An 18,893-nucleotide genomic window follows, 5' to 3' on the forward strand; every position below is an offset into this window, starting at 1 on the left:
AATAAAATTACAGAAACCATATATTTCGTGAAAATCAAAACAAAGATGAAGCAAGTTATCAAGGGAGAAAGGCGACAAATTGTAAAGATAGGTAGAAAAAAGGAAGGGAAGAAGCAGATATTGAGAAGCAGGAGGAAAAATTAGGAGGTTAAGAAAAGAGAAAATGCAAACTAGCCCAATGACAGCAAATAGATTACAATACGAGAAAAAAGCTCGAAATGTCTGGAGAAAAAATTATCAAAAAGACAATTTAAATTGTTGCATTATAATGGCAAACCAACAATTAGCTTTTATCATAACTGGTTGGGATGGAATCTAAAATTGAGATAGAAGGCACAGTGACAAAATTTAAGTTTTAGGTATGTCAACCTTAGAATGTCTATAGACATCAACTTCAGTGGGAACGCTGTAAAATTAATGACAATTAACGAGATTTATAATCAAACAGTTCGTGGTAACGAACTATAGTAAGGAGCGACCCGGCTCAATAGTAACCAAAACTCTAAAAAATGGAATTTTGATACCAATACCTACATCAAAAGAATTGCATTTTAATGCTGATTTTAAATATATAAGTTTCATCAAGTTTAGTCTTACCCATCAAAAGTTATGAGCCTGAGAAAATTTGCGTTATTTTAGAAAATAGGGGGAAACGCCCCCTAGAAGTCATAGAATCTTAACGAAAATCACACCATCAGATTCAGCGTATCAGAGAACCCTACTGTAGAAGTTTCAAGCTCCTATCTACAAAAATGCGGAATTTTGTATTTTTTGCCAGAAGGCAGATCACGGATGCGTGTTTATTTGTTTTTTTTTTTTTTTTTTTTTTTTCCCAGGGGTGATCGTATCGACCCCAATTGTCCTAGAATGTTGCAAGAGGGCAAAACGCTTTGCGAACATTAGAGGGCAGGGATAGGGTAAAGTAAGTACCGATATATATATATATATATATATATATATATATATATATATATATATATATATATATATATATATATATATATATATATATATATATATATATATATATATATATATATATATATATATATATATATATATGTAAAAAGGGAGACAGAAGGAGAAAAGGAAAACTGTTTTCCTAAATTAGTGATTAATATAGACCAGCAGTTGAATGAGGCCTTAACCCTACTCATCCATACAATCACATGGTCAAACAGCATAGCCATACACAATCAACCATAAAGAATAATCCATGGACAGGCTGTCATGTCGTCAATAAGTATAAGTCGTCATTTACCAAACAATAAAAACAATAAAGACAAATAATTCAGAGGCAACAACCCAACACAAGGGCTCATCAGGAGAATACACTTGCCTATAGGGTTTCGGCACTTTAAATTATACTTCTATATGATTTAATGGTAATTTATACAAGCAAATCATGGGAATTCCCATGGGGGGGGGGAATGCCAGCCCATTTATAGCTGACTTGTTTTTAAGTCAACTCGAATATAAATATATGATGGATAAGAATAATCCAAATAATTTAAAGCATGTTTTGTCAAATAATAAAAGATATTTAGATGATATTTTGGTTTTAAATGGTAAGGAATTTACTGATATTTCTAAAAGTATTCATCCATCAGAACTTACTCTTGAACCTAGTCGTGGCACTGGTCTAGAAGATCATTTCTTACATTTGAATATTAATATTTCTGATAATAATAAATTAGGTTTTAAAATATATAATGAAATGGATGATTTTGATGCGATTAATTTCCCGTTCCCTGAAAGTTATATACACTCAAATATCACATATTCAGCATTTTACTCACAGTTACTTAGAAATGCAAGGATTCATAGTAATTATATTGATTTTGAAAATAGATGTAAAATGTTAAGCCAAAAATTGATTTTAAGAGGTTTTTCTGCAAATAAATTAACTTGGCAATTTGAATATTTAGTTTTCGTTATAACGAACTTTTAAATAAATACCGAAAGAATTATCTTGAAATACTTAGCGAAATCTTTGGTTGATTTTGATTTTCTTTGTTACTGAGTTTGGCGTGTCCCTAATATTTGACAGTGGATTTTTGTAGAATTGTGCATATATCTTGTTTTCGAATGATCTTATTTTGCATTCATTTCCTTGATTTTTATCTAGGTCACATTTTCATCAATAGAGAAAATTTGATATAGTGAACAATTTTTTTATAAATTTTTAGTATTAGTATAGATTGTGAATTCGTAATATAAATATACGAGGGCCAGAACCAAGGCATGATAAGTTTGTTTTGGTGTTACTTGGTTGTTTTACATTTGCTTTTTATAGGCATATATTTTGGGGGTGATACCTAGAACGGGGATACCATAGCAAAATTATGGTAGGCACGTCAATTGCCTGGGTAGGGAATTTAAAGTGCCGAAACCCTATAGGCAAGTATTTATTCTCCTGATGAGCCCTTGTGTTGGGTTGTTGCCTCTGATTTATCTGTCTTTTTTTCATATTTGGTAAATGACAACTTATACTTACTTACGACACGACTGTCTGTCCATGGATTATTCTTTATGGTTGATTGTGTATGGCTATGCTGTTTGACCTATGTGATTGTATGGATGAGTAGGGTTAAGGCCTCATTCAAGTACTGATCTATATTAATTACTAATGTAGGAAAACAGTCTTCTTTTCCTCCTTCTGTCTTTTTTTTTATGTGTTTGTGCTATTGCATTGGTGATTTTTTTTTCATGTATATATAATGAAAAAAATATAATATATATATATATATATATATGTATATATATATATATATATATATATATATATATATATATATATATATATATATATATATATATATATATATATATATATATATATATATATATATATATATATATATATATATATATATATATATATATATATATATATAAATATTCTATTGAAATATCATTTTGAATAGTCGTCTTTTTGTCTCTTTCTTCAAAATATAATAGCCACTATTGATTTATTAATTGACACTCTAGATTTTTGCAATATATATTTTTTTTTCAGGTTGGGTCGCAGATAACTTGGGACCATTTATGCCTAGGACTCATAATGAATTATCTCTAGGCTGTCGTGTAAAAGTGATTCATGCAAGTGGTCAAGTACTTGCGGGTTGGGTTAGATATATTGGCCCATTACCGGGAGTGAATGATACTCAAATTGGAATTGAGCTGATGAATGCAGGACCAGGAGGTGATGGCCTCTATGATGGAAAGCAAATATTTAGTTGGTTAGTAACGATTTATCAAGTCTGCTAAAATTACTGTTTGTGTGTAAAGAATAATTTGGTTAAAGACAATTGGAATTTCCAGTAGAGAATAATAATTTGATTAAACATACCAAGTTTTTGTCTACTATTGTAGTTAATTGAAATATTTCAGGTATTTGAACTATGTTCAATGTGATGGGGGAGGGGTTGATGGATATGGTAGCTCCCCGCTTGTGGATGTTAATGTTCAGTCGTTTGAAGCTTCGTCACTTTTTTCATTTAGTGTGAAACCTTTTTAATATATATATATATATATATATATATATATATATTTTACATCAGGAAGGCAAAATCCAATTTTTATTAGAAAACATAGGTACATCCAAGTTTTGCATGTTTTATTTCTTTGTAATTGGTCTATGCATTGTTTCAAGATAAATAAAATTTAAAAATACAGCTATTCTTCTCTCAAAATAATTGGAGCAAATAAAATTACAGAAACCATATATTTCGTGAAAATCAAAACAAAGATGAAGCAAGTTATCAAGGGAGAAAGGCGACAAATTGTAAAGATAGGTAGAAAAAAGGAAGGGAAGAAGCAGATATTGAGAAGCAGGAGGAAAAATTAGGAGGTTAAGAAAAGAGAAAATGCAAACTAGCCCAATGACAGCAAATAGATTACAATACGAGAAAAAAGCTCGAAATGTCTGGAGAAAAAATTATCAAAAAGACAATTTAAATTGTTGCATTATAATGGCAAACCAACAATTAGCTTTTATCATAACTGGTTGGGATGGAATCTAAAATTGAGATAGAAGGCACAGTGACAAAATTTAAGTTTTAGGTATGTCAACCTTAGAATGTCTATAGACATCAACTTCAGTGGGAACGCTGTAAAATTAATGACAATTAACGAGATTTATAATCAAACAGTTCGTGGTAACGAACTGTAGTAAGGAGCGACCCGGCTCAATAGTAACCAAAAAATGGAATTTTGATACCAATACCTACATCAAAAGAATTGCATTTTAATGCTGATTTTAAATATATAAGTTTCATCAAGTTTAGTCTTACCCATCAAAAGTTATGAGCCTGAGAAAATTTGCGTTATTTTAGAAAATAGGGGGAAACGCCCCCTAGAAGTCATAGAATCTTAACGAAAATCACACCATCAGATTCAGCGTATCAGAGAACCCTACTGTAGAAGTTTCAAGCTCCTATCTACAAAAATGCGGAATTTTGTATTTTTTGCCAGAAGGCAGATCACGGATGCGTGTTTATTTGTTTTTTTTTTTTTTTTTTTTTTTTCCCAGGGGTGATCGTATCGACCCCAATTGTCCTAGAATGTTGCAAGAGGGCTCATTCTAACGGAAATGAAAAGTTCTAGTGCCCTTTTTAAGTGACCAAAAAAATTGGAGGGCACCTAGGCCCCCTCCCACGCTAATTATTTTACCAAAGTCAACGGATCAAAATTCTGAGATAGCCATTTTATTCAGCGTAGTCGAAAAACCTTATAACTATGTCTTTGGGGACGAATTACTCCCCCACAGTCCCCATGGGAGGGGCAACAAGTTACAAACTTTGACCAATGCTTACATATAGTAATGGTTATTGGGAAGTGTACAGGCGTTTTCACGAGGATTTTTTTTGGTTGGGGGAGGGTTGAGAAGAGAGAGATATGCTGGGGGAACTTTCCATCGATAATTTGTCATGGGGGAAGAAAATCTCCATGAAGGGAGCGCAGGATTTACTAGCATTATTTAAAAACACAATGAAAAAATAAATATGAAAAAGTTCTTTCAGCTGGAAGTAAGGAACAGCATTAAAACTTAAACCAAACAGAAATTATTACCCATTTGAGGGGCTCACCTCTTCCTAATACCTCGCTCTTTACGTTAAAGTATTTTTAGTAATTTCAACTATTTATTCTACGGATTTTGTGATTCTGGGGTCATTCTTAATGAATTGGGACAAAATTTAAGCTTTAGTGCAAAGAGCGAGGATCTGACAAGGGGGCGAACCCCCTCATATATGTAATAAAAATATGAGAATACAAAAGTTCTTTACGTAAGCTAATTTTTAAGTTACGTAAATCTTTTACTAATAAAAATATTCGTAAAAATTAAAAGTTAGTTGCCTTTTTAATTGACCAAAAAATCGGAGGGCAACTAGGCTTCCTCCCCCGCTCTTTTTTTCTCAAAATCATTCGATCAAAATTATGAGAAAGCCATTTAGCCAAAAAAAAAAAAAAAATGCAAATTTCGTTTTAATTATTCCTCTGCGGAGAGCCAAAATCAAAACATGCATTGATTCAAAAACGTTCAGAAATTAAATAAAAAAAAACAAGTTTTTTTAACTGAAAGTAAGGAGCGACATTAAAACTGAAAACGAACAGAAATTACTTCGTATATGAAAGAGGCTGCTTCCTCATCAACGCCCCGCTTTTTACGCTAAAGTTTTTTACTGTTTTAAAAAAGAAGAATTGAGAGACAGAGTCAAACTTTAGCGTAAAGAGCGGGGCGTTGATGAGGAAGCAGCCTCTTTCATATACGAAGTAATTTCTGTTCGTTTTCAGTTTTAATGTCGCTCCTTACTTTCAGTTAAAAAAACTTGTTTTTTTTATTTAATATTACTAATAGATTAATTATAGCTTTTGAAGCCGTGACCCATACTAAACAATATTAAAAATTCCTTTAGATAAAAAAAAGAAGTGTAAAGGGGAGCTATTCTATTTTTCCAGTTACACCAATTTTGCTTTGTTATTACACTTAAACAAATGCCAAGAAACGCTAAACATTAGGTGGCGTTGGGGATTCTTTTTGTAAACTCCAGGTGGCGTTGGTGATTCTTTTTGTAAACACCAAAACTCCTGTAAGTCACCCATACTCTTTCTGCGTTTTTTTTTTTTTTTTTTTTTTTTTTTAGCAAGTATTGTCTTACAGTGAACATTCAAAGTTGACAAACTAATGGATTTTTTCTCCCTTATTGTCACATGGCTTTATACATGCCTCATGGCTTATCTCACTTATGGCTTTACAGCCATATCTACTAGGATATCTTTTCAACCCGTACTAACTCGAAATGACCCTTGCCCCTGGACAATTCGCTCCCCTCTTCTCTGTAAAGTTTCCCAAACATGCAGAATTGAGCAGCCAAGAGAAAATTATGACAAGTAAGAATAATGAAGAAAAAAAGGTATTGTGGAATATTCCGCCTATACTCCAATATATAAGCTGAGTATGCGGCGTAGAATATTTCAGAATATTTATTTTTACTTTTTGATTTGATTTGATTTTATTTTTTTGTATTTTGGGGGTTTGAGTTATCATAGCAGGGTAATAAAAAGGTAAAAAAAAAACAGTTTGAAAAAAAATTAATTTAATGAAATCTATAGAAGGTTGTGTTTATGATGGTATTGCACAGAAATAATAGGCTGGGACTGAGAACTACCAGCAATTACTCCCAGTGGACTTGATTTGGTACTGATGGCTATTGAACATGATACCAGTTCACCCCTTGCGGTAAAGAACGCGTCCACTAAGCTTATATCAGGAGGTTTTGCCGTCTGAAGTATCTTTAGGCTTTTTTTTTAAATTTAATTTTAATAATATGGTGTTAAACTCCAATTCGAGTCTAGAAACTTTAAAATGGGCCGAACTTCTTATTTTGAATCAGCATCTTACCCTGCTATGGTAACTGAACCCTCAGCCACCATGAACATGAAAAGAAGATTAAAAGAAAAAAAAAATATAAAATAAATCCAATAAGTTATTCTAAACCACATATACTACTTGTATTTTCGGATATACGTAGAATATTCGAGAATTCCTTTTTATCTTCATTATTTTAATTGTTCTTACTTCCCCTTCGGCTGCTCAATTTTATATGTGGGGGAAATTTTTTATGGAGATTTTTTTGTGGGGGAGGGGATACCAGTTGTAATGGGTTTGTGTGAAAACACTTCGTCTGCTTTCTTTTTGATCAGTCACTTATAAGCTTCTCAGCTGGAGAATGTTTAAATTTTTCGCCAATATTTCTGACTGAGAGGGAGGTGGTCAGGCTCCGTGATATTATCAATTTTTATATTTATATTTTAAGCACAAAGCAAATGTCTTGAAATATAATACACTATTGCTGTTATGTTTCGTCCAAAAATGCAAGTAAACTTTCCACTTGTGCCAGTTCATCCAAGCCTACTGTTATCAATGGCCAAGCCATGCTCTCCACAATATACCATGGGTATGCACTCTATATGCTTAACTGATTGTTTATCTGGTTAAATTTGCGTTTCATGATATAGTATTCGTAAATAGAAACTAAAAAAGGTGTTCTTTATTCTAAAAATATTTTTGCTTTTCCTTTAAAGTGTTATGACGAAAATTCTAGTTGCTCCAGTGTTTCAGGTTAACTGGGTTCCATGTTAACTAGGTTATCATTTAGCCTCTCTTTTTCTTCCTTTTTGACAGACTATTCAATGAAATATTCATACAAATTCGCCAAATCTGCTTTTGTGACATTAAATTAGGGTTAAGAATCTCTGAATCCAATTTCGTTTAGTGACTTTAATTTTTAGATGTGTATTTTAGTTAACTTACAAACTGATATTGAAACGAAAAAATATATAGACGTTTACACTTTGAAGAGAAATTGAATTTTCAACTTTCAGCTAAGGTCTAATATTTTTGAAGTATAGAAGATGCAAACTTGGAAAAACATAATTTGGGAACAGATTAGTGTATTATTTTAATATCATTGATATAGTCGAGAATATTAGTATAACAATTCTTTATTTGTTTGAAGGTGTAGTTTTTTGAAGGTAGAGAAGATGGAAGCCTAGAAAAGCACTTATTCTGTTTGTAACAGCAATCTCGTAAAATATTAGAAAACGGGAGAGAATGTTCGGAAACAAATTAATATTGGTGGAAGCTTTTCAAATCAGCTCTTCGCCCTTTTAGTTTTCTGTTTCTGAAACACAAATGTGGTGTGAAAATCAAGACAAGCCCTATACAATTCGTAAAACCGTGTTTTTCTTATTGCCACACGTGACTAAGGTGTGGCCTGGATATAATTGCAGTTAATAAATTTCTGAATGCCCATAGTATCTAAAAAAAGGAAAAAAGGCGCGTATGTTGTTGGTATTTCCTGAAAACAGAAAATGTATTTACGATCCTTCAGGAGACCAAGAGGATTTATAACAGTAGCTAGAAGTAAAAATGAGGACGGGGGGGGGACTTTCTTTTATCTAAATTGTAAATTAAACTTATTTCTATAATTTATCATATTATTTCTCTCATCTTTTCTTGTCAGAATGTGACAATTGCCTTCTAATTCGTTTTTTCTCGGCGGGAGCGACAAGAAAAGCTTTAAATAAAAATCTCTATTAGTGACTGTATTTCTCACACATCTAAGTGACATCAGGGCTCCTTGTGATGGTCGTTGATTTTTTTCAGGATGTCCAGCTTGTTAGGAATGGCTGAACATTTCACCATCATTTGTGGATGCTGAGTTTAACGTCACTTTTGTGTTTATGGTGTTTTTTGTTTTTTTTTTTGTTATTATTATGAAACACGCAAGTGATGTTTGCTCTAAAAAGGGTGCCGTATTTATAAATTTGTCGGTTTTTTTTTAAAGGAGTTGTATCGGAAAATTTATCGGTATTTTTAAATTTGTCGGTTTTTTTTTAAAGGAGTTGTATCGGAAAATTATTGTTTCGTAGAAGTGTAGCCAATCTGTATATTTAATCCTGTGATTTGTGACTGTGATTGTGATTAAAAACTGTGATTGTGCCATCGTTTCCTTGTGGTTTTACGAGGGAACCCAGGCTCCTGTATACTGAACTGCCTATATGCATGAGAAAAGAGATACAATTACTTCAAAAATTCTTTGAAGTGTTTGTCTTAAATCATGGACGAGAAAAGATAAATCGTATTTGCCCTTTTTAGATTATATTTACTGCATAAAGGGATCTCGTTGCATCAACTTTTGTCAATGCTGCTACTTTTAAATATCTATTTTAACTGTTTTTTACATTAAGCACATATGTAGAGATTAATTTTAGAGGGCATATATTTAGAACCAGGATGAGTGGTGAAAAAAAGAGGCTAGTTGTATGAAAAATAAAGGAAACCTTAGGAAACTGTTCTATTCTTGAAGTTTGAGGAAGGGCTTGAAGTCCCTTGTGCACAAGCTTTGTCAAGTGTGAGTGCAGGAGGCTTTTCGAGGGGGGGGGGACATTTTGGCCGGACATAGATGTCATTATAGGCAAATCGTATAGAAAATGTAGTAGGAGAAACCGGAAAAGCATGGAATTTTATGTTGGATGGGGCATCCAAAATTATCTCTTAGCTTAATTGCGTGGCCTGAAACATCGTTGGGTGCGCCACATGCGCAACATTGAATACCTCATATTTTGTTTCTGTTTTTATGGCACTTGGTATTAACCAAGTGACATATAGCAATCTGTCGGTCTGTCGGTCTCGGTTTTGCTACTTTAGGCACTTCCAGGTAAGCTAGGACGATGAAATTTGGCAGGCGTATCAGAGACCGGACCAGATTAAATTAGAAATAGTCATTTTTCTGATTTGACCATCTGAGGGAGCATGGGGGGCCCGTTAATTCGGAACAATGGAAAAAAATGAAGTATCTTTAACTTACAAACGGTTGATCAGATCTTAATGAAATTTGATTTTTGGAAGGATATCGTAACTCAGAGCTGTTATTTTAAATCCCCACAGGATCTGATGACATTGGGGAGGGGGAGTTGGGAGGGGGAAACCTAAATATTAGAAAACACTTAGAGTGGAGGGATCGGGATGAAACTTGGTGGGAAAAATAAGCAAAAGGCCTAAATACATGATGGACATAACCGGAACGGATCTGCTCTCTTTGGGGTAGTTGAGGGAGGGTGGGGGGGTTAATTCTGAAAAATTAAAAAAAGAGGTATTTTTAACCTACGAACGGGTGATCGGATCTCAATGAAATTTGATATTTAGAAGGATGTCGTGTCTCAAATCTCTTATTAAATCCCGACCGGATCTGGTGACATTGGGGGGAGTTTGGGGTGGGAGAACCTAAAATCATGGAAAACGCTTAGATTGGAGGGATCGGGATGAAACTTGGTGGGAAAAATAAGCAGGAGTCTTAGATACGTGATTGACATAATTGGAACGGATCCGCTCTATTGAGGGGGGGAGGGTTAATTCTGAGAAATTAGAAAAAAATGACGTATTTTTAACTTACGAAGGAGTGATCGGAACTTCATGAAACTTCATATTTAGAAAGACCTCGTAACTCAGATCTCTTATTTTCAATCTCAACCGGATCTAGCGTCATTGGGGGGGGGGGGAGTTGGGGGGACCGGAAATCTTAGAAAATACTTAAAGTGGAGAGATTTGGATGAAACTGGATGGAAAGATTAAAACTTTTCTAAGATACGTGACTGACACAAATGGACCGGATCTGCTCTCTTTGGTGAAGTTGGGGGGAGGGAGTAATTTGGAAAAATACGGCATTTGTAACTTACGAACGGATGACCAGATCTTAATGAAATTTGATATTTAGAAGGATCTTGTGCTTTAAAGCTTTAATTTTAAATTCCAACCAGATCCTGAGACATTGGGGGGAGTTGGAAGGGGAAACCGGAATTCTTTGAAAACGTAAAAATTGGCGCATTTTTATCTTACGAATAGGTTATCGGATCTTATTGAAACTTGATATATATATATATATATATATATATATATATATATATGTGTGTATATGTTTTTAACTACGTAAAACATGCGAATATACAACATTCTTCGCTGTCCCATTGTCTGTGCATATAAATAGATTGTCAGGTTTACTGACTCTTGAACATGCAACATATAATTGTCCATGGGAAAAACAATCCGTATTCAGATCTATGCCTCATTATTCTAATGATGCGTCCCTGTGTCCCGGTCGTCATTTATATTCCCTGTGTCCCGGTCGTCATTTGTGTCCCGGTATGTAATTTCATCAGTTGACAAACATGACGTCAGTCGACAAACAACTTCATGACGCATACAGCTCAATCCTTATAATAACGTCAGTCAACAAACATGACGTCAGTCGACACACAAACATGACGTCACTCGACACACACACAGACAACTTATTTATATATATATATATATATATATATATATATATATATATATATATATATATATATATATATATATATATATATATATATATATAAAGGATCTTATGTCTCAGATGCTCCATTTACGACTCGAATTGGATCAGGGGACATAGGGGGTTGGAGGAGGGAAACAGAAATCTTGGAAAACGCTTAGAGTGGAGAGATCGGCATGAAACTTGATGGGAAGAATAAGCACAAGTTCTAGATACGTGATTGACATAATTGGAACGGATCCGTTCTCTTTGGAGGAGCTGGAGGGTGTTAATTTGGAAAAATTAGAAAAATTGAGGTATTTTTACTTAAGAACAGGTGACCGGATCTTAATGAATTTTTTTTATTTAGAAGGAATTCATGTCTCAGAGCTCTTATTTTAAATCCTGACCAGATCTGTTGGCATTGGGGGGGGAACCTTGGAAAACGCTTGGAGTGGAGGAATCGGTATGAAGTCTGGTGGGTAGAATAAGCAAATGTCCTTGGTATGTGATTGACGTAACCGTACTGGATTCGCTCTCTTTGGGGGATTTGGGGGGGGGGGGGTTCAGTGATTTGGCGAGTTTGGTGCTTCTGGGCGTGCTAGGACGATGAAAATTGGTAGATGTGTCAGGGAGCTGCACAAATTGACTTGATAAAGTCGTTTTCCCAGATTCGACCATTTGGGGGGGGGGGCTAAAGGGAGAGGAAAAGTTAGAAAAAATGATGTATTTATAACTTACGAGTGGGTGATCGGATGTTAATGAATTTTGATATTTTGAGGGACATCGTGACTCAGAGCTCTTATTTTAAATCCTGACCGGCATTAAGCCTCTGATTTTCCTTTTAAATCAATCTATTGATTCTTAGAATTTTGTTAGAGGTCATACCATATGAGCTATTGGCTCTTACCTCTTCTTGCCTCGTCACAAGTGCCATATGAGCTCTTAGCTCTTGTTATCTAATGTAATGTTGATTCTAATGCAGTTTTAAGTCACATTTTCATTAGTCTAAAAAGGGGTTTTGATGCAAAAAAAGATGTAAAAAAGGGGTTTTGAAAATATATGTTTGTCTAAGAATCAATCAAGCTTAAAAAAAAAACGAAAAAAAAACGGAAAGCCTACCAGATGTCACCCCGGGTCTGACTTCGTCCTTTTGTTAATTTGGGAAATCGCGGATAAATAAATCAAAAGTTGTTTTATCTTTAAGTGGATAAATTAATAATGATACTTAGATTTTGTGTCTAGGCAGTTGAAAGAGAAAATCTCTAGCCAATTTTTGTCTGATTCTAATATACATCCTCAAATATTTTAAATGGCTTTATTTTGAGCTGCAGAGACTTAGTGGTTGTAACTTTCTGTGATACATACTGGTCGTGTACCTGTTGTTCTGTTCGTTTTTCCTTGATACTTAGTGTATCTGTTCATTATTTTAAGTTAGTAATTCTGGCAAGGTGGTTGTCCGCCATGCAAAAAGTGGGGTAGCATAGTAGCAATGTACTTTGCAGTTTTCGTGGTCTAGTGAAATATGTTAGTAGATTATATCTAAAAATACCATTTTTACATATAAAAATGCTTTTTGCTTAAAGAAAAGCTGTCAAAACAAAGTTGTGCTGTTAAAGGGTTGGCAGCTTTTGGAACTATTGAATTCTCCTACTGGCAGCTTTGGAACTTTTTACATACATGGTTGTTGTTTAAGAGGGAGGGGGGCAGATGCTCCCCTGACTGTGAAGTTATTTTCGCACTATTGCATGATATTATTTTATTTTTGTTGAACTACATAAGATATAATTATTTTAACATCGTTCTAGCAACAGGATACGTACAAAATTGTGTCTGATTTAGAACTGTAACTAATGAGGCATAAATCAGAAAGTGTTAGGAGTGTAAAAATACCCCCTCAAGGAATCAGAACTACAGACGCCGCTGACTGTATCCCTACTCGATAGAATTATGGAAAATTGAAACAACCATAATTTTTACCGTTGGGATTTCAATCATAGGCTAGTTTATTTGGATTAGTGATTCTTGTAGGATTTGGGATTAAGAGAGAGCGATAAATGCTGCATTTTCCTGAGATATTGCTCGCACTAACTTATGTTAAATTGTTTAACTTCTGTTGATTTCCGTAAGAAATAATTTCTTATAACGTGGTAGTAAAAAAAAATGTATCTTGAGTTGGAGCCACAACTGTTAAGGCATAACCCTGAAGGAGTAGTTGTGCATATCCCCTGAAGCTTGAAGAGAAAAATCATAGATAGTGCAGCTGATTTGAGAGGGAAATTTATGACTTTAGCAAGGATTTAATAGGAATGGAAAACTACGAGTGCCCTACTCAGTAGGGATTAAAAAATTAAAAACAATCACAATTTTTCATCTATCAACATTTGAACTTCGATTATAGACTTTAGTTAATATGGTCTAACAGGACATTTTCGAATGTTATGTTTTTCTTTTGTTTTTAAACTATTTATTATGGATGGCGAAAAGATTTGGTAAAGCTAGTATGCAGCGCATACGATAATTAAAAGAGAATGAACACACTTATTATTTGTGCAGTATTGGCAAAAACAGTTGATTTATCTTCAGCTCAATGAATCCAAAAGAAGAACAAATATTAAAAATAAATTTAACTATTTTTTTTATTTAGGCTTTTTGAATTAGCTTAATTATATTGCTGGGAAATAATTAATTATGTTGATTATTTTTTATTTTTGCTCAGATGTGAATAGGAATTTCCATTCATATGTGCTTCTCGTACTCTTTCTCTCTTTCCACCCCATCTATTTTTAAGTATATTATTTCACCCTCCCAGCCCTATTTGTAAATCCTAGCTATTTCTATCCCACGGGTACTATTGCATGACAATAGTTGAAAACTTAACGGATAATGTCCAAGCTTGATTTGTTATGTAGTTCAAAAACTTCATATATTAGAACTAACTTCTTGAAATTCCTTTTGTTCATGTATAATCGAAAAACAGCGCGTTGTTTTCGTATTTTTCCAGTAATTTTATAATTTTTTTAATTAATTTTGAAAATACATTTCTATTTTGGCCAATTGTTTTCCTTTTTTTCATTTCTAGCAAACCTGGAAGAAGTTTGTTTCTACCTTTCCGAAAAGTGATAATGGCTTGGCCAGTTTAAAGCTTCCTCTTTTCCAAATACCTGGTGTGCTCAACTGCTGTGCTGCTGAATCTCACTTTCTTGTTGAAATTTCTCCCTTTTGTTTTGTGTTCGTCGTAAAAATGTATATTTCTATGGCCAGCGCCTAGAACCAGGGTTATAGAACTCCTCTGTGATCTTTGTATTTTAGTTCCTTTTATATTCTTCTATCTAAATCTTATGTTTTATACCCTGTCTAAATTATTGTGTTTGATTTCCTGACGATACTTACAATGTAATTTTAGTTTTTGCTTGTTTTGTTACATGTTATAATTATGTTCATGTTAGCTGTAAAGAATATAAGAATTTTAATGGAACGGAATCTTTGGCACTCCAATATGGGCACAATAAGAATTAAAATCACCAGTGCCACTGACACTTCAGTATTTTTTTTTTAATGATCTTTTCTCACTATAATATTTTAGTTTTTGCTTGTTTTGTTATTTATGTAATTATAATAAGGTTAATTACCAAAAAGAGGGAAGCTCACTAGAAGTGAACCTTTGGCAATATAAATATGGCCACAATAGAAATTAAAAATTGCCATTGCTACCGGTAGTTTCATTTATGTTTGTTGTTTTGTTAATGATCTTTCCTATCATATTATTTTAATCTTTGCTTGTTTATCATATTTTTTAGTTTATCATATCACATTTCTATCATATTCATTTTCACTGAGTCTATCATATTACATTTCTTAATGATATTACGTTGATTTCAAAGAAAATGCGAAATTTAATGGAAATTAAATTTTATTGTAATTTATTCATATTTTTTTCCCAATAATATTACGTTAGTCTCAAATAAAATGGGAAATTTAATGAATAGAAATCTGAGGCACTTTAATATGGGCACAATAGAAATTAAGACTATGCGTGCCACTGACGCTTTTTGTGGCATTATGTTCTAGCAATCCGTTGATAAGATAATACTTTAGTTTGTGCTTGTTTATTTGCCTCTTGTAATTATGGTAGATTTACCTACGAAGAAAATAGAAAGCTCACTAAAAGTGAATCTTTTCACTAAAAGTAAAAGTCAATTATTATTACCACTGACAGTTTCCTTTTTTTCTGTAATACCTTTCCTATGATATTATTTTTGTTTATGCTTGTTTGTTATGCATTGTAATCATAGGAACAGTAACTTCAAATAAAATGGGAGATGGAATAGAAAATAATCCATGGCTATTATCAGGGTTTCCACCCCTAGCGATTTATCATTATCTCTAGTGATTTTTTATATTGCCTATAAAAATTGCTGCATAAACCACTAGATTATTGAAGAAAATCACTAAGTCAACAAAAAATCACTAAAATCTACTGATTTCTTTTCACCAGTGGCAACCCTGGCTATTAATGATATTACTATTGAATAAATGATATGAGTGGATACCGGTAAAGATAATCTACACCACTATATATGTTTAGAATAGCTAAATACTGCTATTATTAGCTAACCAATTGCCTGTAACAGCCCTTAATATATCAATGCATAAAAGCCCAATTCTCTGATATTCCCTGTCTTTAGCAATACCGCTACCAGGCCTGTGGACCACGCGCCCGGGTTGAACCAGTCGTCTCTGGAAAGTCCCCCAGCCCAATTCAGTTTAAGTAAAATAACACTTGCATTATAAAAAAGAACTCAGACTTAATTCAGAAGCCACTGCAGATAATAGATTGACTTAAAAATCACGCAAAACAAAATTATAAGTTTGCCCTCTCTTGCGGACCAATAAGGAAAAGGGTAGAATGAATAAAGCATTTGTCGCTCAATGCACCGAAATCCGCGGAAATGTATTGAAGGAAACCAATCAAGACATATAGCAGGGTGACTTACTCCAACGTTCAGACAGAATATTAAAGTAATTAGCCAGTGTAGAAAATTGCTTTAAAGCAGAGTTGAAAGGACAAAGAATTTAAAAGGCAGATGAAAGAAAATAAATTTTAGTTTGACTAGTTCAAATTCTGGGTCAGTCCGCAGAATGCACGCAAATGTATCTATTTTTGTCCCTTTCCCTAGAAATATACCTTTGTTTTTTGCCCAGTACGAAGCAAAAGTTGAAACAGTCAAAAATTATATAAATGTAATCAGAGTCGTTTCTAGGGTTGGTGATATCCAGGGAAAAATTTATTGTAGCGCCCCTCTCCCGACTCAAATATATTCATAAAAGCCTGATCAAAGTAGTGTTTCTGTGCTTCTTGATCAAAGTAGGAAACCCCCCAGCCACGGTTCCGGGGCAGCTACCCATGCTCGAAAGGCTGTAAATGAAATTAATTTGTTTGTTTTTGGGTTTTATAATTAGCTTTTTGATTTTACGTGGTAACGGCTAGATGATGCTGGATGTTTGTCCTTTCTAGATGACGAACTTGAGTTTTCCTTTTATCGGTTCCTCTCACTCTTTGGTTAACTCTAAAACTCATTTCCAGCAATTACATTGAACAAAGAACGGATAGGATGAATGGTTCCTAAACAGCTGGATATATTTGTTTCCTGCCTTTTGGATACGTCTTTCTTGTGTATGTTATGCTTATGCAAAACTGATTTTTCTATGTTTTTTGTCATTTGAGCTTTTATACTTTAACTTGCAAATATGCATTTGTATCTCAGAAATTATTTTTGGAATTGTGTCAGAAGTATAAAAATTCACAAAAAAAAATATATAAAACATTTTATTCATGAGCATGTGGACCACTTGTAAAGTTGAATTATAAATGGAAATGGAGGAAGTGGGTAAGTGTATATTTGTATACCAGGGGCGCAATTTGCTATGGGGCAGGGGAAACGGCCCCAGTTCCCCCCCTCCCCCACAGCTGAAATTTAGTTTCTTCCAAAATCTTGTCAAAACTAAGATAAACTTACATAATTCAAGCATCAATAGAAATAGATCAGTTTTTTTTACTACAATATTTACCTTTATAGTACTAAATATTACCTTTGTAGTACCGAATGGCTTTTTTTTAGTTTTTACTGCCATTTTCACTTGATTTGGGAAAGTTGGCTCCAACTTTGCCCCCCCCCCTAGGATTTTGAGGAAATTATGCCACTGTTGTATAGCAGTCGGTATGAATTCTTTTGGGTGGATCATTTGCATGTCTCTCATTATTTTTAGCTTAAAAAAAAGATTAAATAATTCGTTGGCTTACACTGCCTTTCCATTAATAAATAAATTATAATATAGAAATATGTAACAACAAGGGAAACGTGCTATCAAGATGGTTCAAAATAGAATAAGAAAACCTGACCGTTGTGTTTCATATCTGGAGACATTGATCAGCCAAAAGAAATAGACAGAAAAAGCTAAAATAACCAACCAAAATATATAAGAAAACAGCAAAACGTAAAACTATGAAAAAAAAAGATCCGAAAAACTCCCATCTAAAAATTTTTACAGTTGTTTACAGGAGCGGATTGAGGGGGACCCGGGGAAGGCTTACCCTCCCTCTCCCAATGTTTTTCTGGCACTCTTATTCCTTTTTTTCTTTATATACTCTTTTCAAAATAAACTTGTCAATTGTTGGTGCCCTTGTCAAATCCCCCCCAAAAAAATTCTCTAGATCCGCCTTAGTGTTAACAAGAATCCCTGAATGCTTATCTTAATGATACAATGATGTACACTATTGTAGCTCAAAATTCCAAAATAATACGTAAGTCAGACTCAATAAGAAAAATTGCATATGTTTGAGAGAGATAAAGTAGGATTAGAATTTTGTATCAGGGAAAAATTTCCTTGTGTTGGACCTGTGTAGTTTAGCTCCTCTAGTTCATTCACGGAGAGTCTTTTTTAGTTGATTCATGTATGGCTGTGTTGGCGTACTATGTCGTTAAAGGAATGTTCTCCACTTTTGGCAGAAACTTTAATATGTGTTTTGGTTGTTTCTTTTTAGTTTTTCGTTCTTGGGTTTTTGTTTCTTGTATGTTTCAGTTGTTTAAACTACTTTTTATGGCACTTGGTATTAACCAAGTGACATATAGCAATCGCAAATTCTGTCGGTCCCGACTTTGCTACTTTAGGCACTTCTAGGTAAGCTAGGACGATGAAATTTGGCAGTTTCATCAGGGATCGGACCAGATTAAATTATAAATAGTCGCGATTTGACCATCTCGGGGGGAGTGGGGGGCCGGTTAATTCGGAAAAAATTGAAAAAATGAAGTATTTTTAACTTACGGACGGTTGATCAGATCTTAATGAAATTTGATGTTTGTAAGGATATCGTGTCTCAGAGCTCTTATTTTAAATCCCGACCGGATCTGGTGACATTGGGGGGAGTTGGGAGGGGAAAACCTAAAATCTTGGAAAACACTTGGAGTAGGGGGATGGGGATGAAACTTGGTGGGAAAAATAGGCACAAGTCCTAGATACATGATTGAAATA

At 33.8% G+C, this 18,893-nt stretch overlaps 1 protein-coding gene and 1 long non-coding RNA gene across 2 annotated transcripts in view; one reads left to right on the top strand and one right to left on the bottom strand.

Moving 5' to 3' along the window:
* Nucleotides 1-18,893, bottom strand: part of LOC136038830 (procathepsin L-like) — a 216,970-nt gene that overhangs the window by 44,173 nt on the left and 153,904 nt on the right. The gene's annotated exons all lie outside the window — the stretch shown is intronic.
* LOC136038803 (uncharacterized) lies at nucleotides 3,020-16,822 on the top strand. Its single transcript, XR_010620307.1, has 2 exons — nucleotides 3,020-3,242; nucleotides 14,443-16,822. It is a non-coding gene; the product is annotated as an uncharacterized LOC136038803 (long non-coding RNA).

Source organism: Artemia franciscana, chromosome 2, assembly GCF_032884065.1.
Source record: "Artemia franciscana chromosome 2, ASM3288406v1, whole genome shotgun sequence".
Taxonomy (NCBI): Eukaryota; Metazoa; Arthropoda; class Branchiopoda; order Anostraca; family Artemiidae; genus Artemia; species Artemia franciscana.